Below are 6,137 nucleotides of genomic sequence, written 5' to 3'. Positions count from 1 at the left end.
TATACTTGAAAGTATTGGACAAGGATAACTACTGAAGCATTGGTGAAAGTAGGAGATATAGAAGAATCAATTGTTGCTTTAATCAACCATGGTTCTGAAATAAATCTTATGTCTAAGGATCTTTATAAGAAGAAAAAATGACCAATTGATATGGAACATGGATGGGCAATATGAACAGATAATAATACATGAGGCAAATTATAAGGAGCTTGTCTAGATGTCAAAATTTGGATATGAGATGTTGCGACAGAACAACATTTCTTTGTTCAAGATACAACATCTTATCCATTGTTTTTAGGACAACCTTATATTATGGCAACACGGATGGAAACAAAAGTACTTGACGATGGTTCTACTTATGCAAGGGTACATAGTGAAGATGAAAGAAAAGCTGTACAATTTCTAACAGTACCTCCTAATTATGAACGAAATCGAGATAGGTTGAAGGAGAAACCATTGCCAAGGGTTGTTGAAGGATTTAAGGATTTTGGAGAAATACCACTATAAAGTGGGATTATGGAGGTACAAAAGATGAGGTACTCTCACGAGATGTAGGTGCCTTTAATGCAAGTTTTATTGATATTTTTGAAAATGGAAATATTATGTATAAGAAAGTTGATGATTTTAAAAGAAAAGAAAGAAAAAGATTATATAGTATTGAAAGAAAATTACTCAAGTTAGGGACATTAGAAGATGATGAGAGGATTTTAGGTATTTATGAAAAAAATGGATTGGAGGATTCTTTGGAATTAATTGTATCTATTGGATTAGCGGATAATGATAAGATTGTGAAAATTCATTTGAAGGAGGTTTATACTATATTTGAATCTTTTCAAGCACCAAAAGTTATTTTAGAGACAAAATATAAAACAGTAGATAAAAATGTAAAACGTGTTGACAGACCTTTACCAGAAGATTTTAAGGAAAAAATGAAAGAAGTATCAAAAGAAGACAGTTTAAGAGATCCAAAGAAGATTAGATATTAATTTACAAAGGAGACTTTTGAAGAATTGAAGATTGGATGTGATGGTTCTTTATTTCCAACAAAAATTGAATATTTTAAAAAAAATGCTTGCAAAATAAGGTAAATCATTTGCCTTTGGATCTCGTGAAATAGGATGTAAAGATCCTAATATTGTTGTTCCTATGATTATCTTTACAGTACCTCATGTGCTTTGGAACTTAAGGCCAATTTTCATGTCGAGGGCACATTTATCTAAATTGGTGGAATTATTGAAAGAAAAGATACGAATGAAAGTTTTGGAACCTTCTTTTGTTCCATATTCTAGTCGTTGGTTTATAATGCCTAAGAAAAATGGATCATTATATTTTATTGAAGATATGCAGCCAATGAATGCAATAACTATAAAAAATACAGGTATAGGACATCTAGTAGATGAGTTTGCAGAAGTGTTTGTAGAAAGGATAATTTATTCAATGAGTTATTTATATTCGGTTTATGATCAATTTCAACTTGCGCATGGGAGTAGAGATCTTATAACAATAAGAATGCCACTTGGATTACTTAAAATGTGTACTCTCCCTCAGGGTGCTACTAATTCAATTGCACATATGATGAATGGGATGAATAAGGTATTAAGAGACTTCATTATTGAAAAAACTATGTCTTTTTTAGATGATGTTCCTATCAAAGGATGTAAAAAAAGAAAAAAAGATGAAACTTTAGATGAGAAGGGGTGTCACAAATATGTTGTTGATCATATACAAGATTGTGAAAAGATTTTAACTCAATTTGAAGAGGTTCGTCTTACACATTTAGGAGCAAAATCTATATTTGGAGTATAGGAAGGTCTTATTGTTGGATATTTGCGTGGATTTTATGGAAGAAAGCTAGATCCAAGCAAAGTTGATGTAATAGGAACGATGAAGGATTCATGTGATTCTTTAACGGAAGTATGTAGATTTTTAGGAGCTTGTGTATTTTATTATATATAGATTCCTCATTATGCTCATGTAGCAAATCCATTGTATGAATTATTGCGTAAGAATTATCGATTTAAATTGAAAAGAAAACATACTGAAACAATGCAGAAGCTAAAGGTGCTATTGGTGATACCTCCAATTTTAAGAAAAATTGATTATGACTGTAATAGACAAGTAATTCTTACTGTGGATACTCTACCTATTGCTATTGGATGGATTGTGGGTCAAGATGATTCAAGTGGAAATAGATTTGCAGTTCGATTTGGACCTAAAGTTTTAAGTACTCGTCAACGTGTATATTTGTAAGTCAAAATAGAACTTTTGGGAGTTGCTTTGGCTATGAAAGCTAAAAGGGATTATTTGATTGGTGTAGTAGTAGTAATTGAAACAGATTGCTTTCTATTACTTGGGATGACTACTAATTGTTCAACGTCGAATATTAGAATGTTAAGATGGATTGCTTATATTAAGTCATTAAATCCGAAATTTAAGCATGTTATTGGAAAAGATAATTTAGTAGCAGATATACTATCTTGAGCAAGATATGAAAGAGAAGACGAAATGGTTGAAGACATTGATGATGTTGGATCAAAATTCTATTCAGTATCAAATCTTAAGAAAGAAGACAAGCTATTTTTTGAAGAATTTTATGAAAGAAAATTATTAGATATTAGTCACTACTTGAATACCTTCATTAAACAAGAAAATTGGTCTACAAAAAAATTTAAAGAAATAAGAAAAAAAACATATGGATTTTTACTTCAAGAAAGATTCTTATGGAAGAGACCAAAGAAAGGAATTGGAATGCCACAAAGAGTGATAGGCAATAAGGAAGAGAAAAAAAATTATTAAAAGGATTTCATGATAGTTTATGGGCAGGACATAGAGGAATTTGGGCTATTTTTGCTAAACTTAAGGAACCATATTGGTGGAAGAATATGTATCAAGATGTGCTCTTATTTGTAGAGTCATGTAAAATTTGTCAAGCGTATTCTAATATATGACATCGAGATGGTCTTCATCCTATATATCCTCTAGCTATTCATTTTAAATGGGTTGTTGATTTGATTATTATGCCAATTGGGTTATGGCAAATGAGATATTTGGTCTTATCTCGTGAAGATTTATCAAATCAAGTAGAAGAAAGAGCATTGAGAACAAAATCTACGGAAGGAATTTGTAGATTTTTGCTTGAAGATGGTATTTGCCGCTATAGATGTGTAAGAAAAATCATTGCAAATCATGGAGAATAAAATGCAAAAGAAGCTCGTGAATTCTTTAAAAGATGTGGAATTAAACTATCATTGACTACTGCTTATAATCCTGAAGGAAATGCAAAAAGTGAACGTGGTCACCCATTGATTGTGAAAGCATTAGTTAAAGCTTGTAATCAGAAGGTTAGAGAATGGCTGTGACTTTTGTCATTTGCATTATAGGTTGATCAAACAACTTATAGCTCGATAATGGGATATATGCCTATTGAGCTTATGACAAGTCAAAAACCAATTATGCCAATTGAAAAAAAAGTACCTACTTAGAGTGTACTACCATGGGAAGATGGATTAACAAGAGAAGAACTTTTAACTATTAGAATTCAACAATTAGAGGAAAGATCAGAAGATGTGCAAATAACATTAGAAAGGTTAAAAAGAACGAGGTTATAAAATAAGGCACGATTTGATAAGCAGCATCGATTGAGGCCTAAAGCAATTGAAGAAGGTGATTGGATTTTGGTCTATGATAGTAGCTTGGAGAATCAACATAGTGCTTTAAGAAAGTTTTCTAAACGATGGTTTGGTCCATATGTGATAACAATTATTCATGATAATGCAACTTACTTATTGCGGGAGTTAGATGGAACAAGATTAAAAATACCAATTACAAGGAAGCGAGTAAAAATATTTAAATAAAGATATACAAAAATAAATGTAGAAGACCTTGGTGAAGATATAGATATTTCTCAACAGAGTGATGAATTGTATATGGATAGCAATAATGATGAAGAGGATTTGGATGAAGATTTTGAGAACATATTATGAATCAAACAACAACTAGGTTATTTGGTGCATACCAGAGGATGCATAGGTTCAGAGAGGGTAGATGTCATGTTGTAACACGACTATATAGTAAAAATATAAATGAAAAAGATATTATTAATATTTAGTCATCTTAGATTTTAGAAACAGTGGCTAATTCGAGTGCGAATATTCAAGGTCAATTAATGTCATTCCATCGGCATCATCGAATCAAGTACCCTCAGTACCAACGGAACAATCAGGATCATTTTTCAACCCTACATGGAACAAGCCTAGTAGGTATATACTGGTGGAGACACCCAATATGCATGATGGGATGTAGGAAGATTACTTCATCGTTTTTGTTGCAGACCAGGTTGGTCATTATGACAGTGAATGTTCCAATGCCAAAACTAGCAATGATTACATGCCAGTATTTAGGAACTGTAAGTAGACGAGGCATACGTATCAGCAATGTAATGCTCCATCTAATTTCAATAAACGGGATCAGCAAATCCAAAGCCAAGGAAAAATTGAGGAGATATATCAAGGTCCTAAAGATTCAACAATAAATTAGGTGGAACGAGTCCGAGCTGTTCTTATCAAGAGTTAGAAAAAGGAGAAAGGACCAATTCAATATTTAGGTGAGTTTGATGTAAAGGGTCAATTTGACCCAATTATGGGGATATCTAATTCAGGTCCTGGTATGGGCCTCTTATCTAATATGAGATCTGATTTGGTTGGGCAACCCAATGAGGTCCCAAATATGAAGGCTTTGGTTATATTTCAAGCTGTTCCATTCTCTATGCCGTTCTGTGAAAAGATCCTCTTAGAAACATGAATTCCAGAGATGCATCGTTGGTTGTTCCAATTTGGAGTCTAGGACAGGAGAAAAAGGGGACCACATGAAGTTAAAACGGTGGAGAGGATAAAAAAAGAGGCATTTGGAGATCAAAATTTTGGGGTCGAAGAGCTAGCTTCAAGCTCCTTCGAAAGGTTTGTAATCGAAATTGATGGTGTAGATTTCAAAAATCATGGAGTATGATCTATAAGACAAAGTTCTATGCTGCTATCTAATACTATGGTATAGTAATCAATGCCAATAGAATTTGATGCCTTACAAGGATCATATCGAATTATCGAGATGTTTTCTCAACCAACCTATCTAGTGACATGCTTCTTGATCAAAATACCTCCTTTCAACTAGAACTATTATCTAGAGCCAAACAACAAGTCGACCAATTTATTACCTAATACCAAAAGAACTTAAAGAGCCGCAAAAGATATTAAATGAACTCTAAGAAAAAAGCCTCATTCAAAAAAATACATTACCATGGAAAGCACTTATACTCATTGCAACCAAAAAGATGATGGACTTTACCTTTGCATTGACTATTGAGGCATCAATAAGTAGAATATTAAGAATACATATCCACTTTCATGCATGGATGATCTTCTTGACTAACTTAAAGGTGCAACCATCTTTAATAAATTAGATCTTCAGAGTCTCTATTGGCAGATACCTATTACAAAAGAGAATGTAGAAAAGATGGCATTTTGTATGCACTCTAGACATTTTGAGTGATTGGTTTTATTTTTTGGCCTCACCCATAGTCCAATTCCTTTTATGGACCACATGAACAAATTATTTTAAGATCTTTTGGACAAGTATGTAATTGTCTTCATTGATGTTATCTTTGTATACAATAAAACTCTTGAAGAGCATATGCAACACCTACAAGAAGTATTGCATTGGCTATGAGATAGTCACTTTTATTACAAGTAATGAAAATGTAAACTTTGAAAGTTAGAAGTCACCTTTTTGGAACATGTAGTGTCTTTTAAAGATGTGCATGTGGAGCAAGATATGGTGAAAGAAATTAAGGATTTATCAACCCTCAAAGATGCTTCTAAAGTCTACATATTTTTAAGACTTACTTGATATTATTGCCATTTTGTTTGGTAATTTTCTCACATTATTGCTTCATTGATAAACCTATTAGAAAAAAGTGCCATATTTGAGTAAAAATAAGACCAGCAAAGCATCTTTGATAAGTTGAAGGAGGCACTCATTACTACTCCAATAGTGCAACCAAATGATTTTAACCTTCTTTATGTATTTAATATTGATGCTTTTGACTTTGCTATTGGAGCGGTCTTTTAACAAGACTTTAGTAG

The sequence above is a fragment of the Physcomitrium patens genome, chromosome 7, assembly GCF_059467195.1.
Source record: "Physcomitrium patens ecotype Gransden chromosome 7, ASM5946719v1, whole genome shotgun sequence".
Classification (NCBI taxonomy): Eukaryota; Viridiplantae; Streptophyta; class Bryopsida; order Funariales; family Funariaceae; genus Physcomitrium; species Physcomitrium patens.
Note: the sequence above shows the minus strand (reverse complement) of the source record.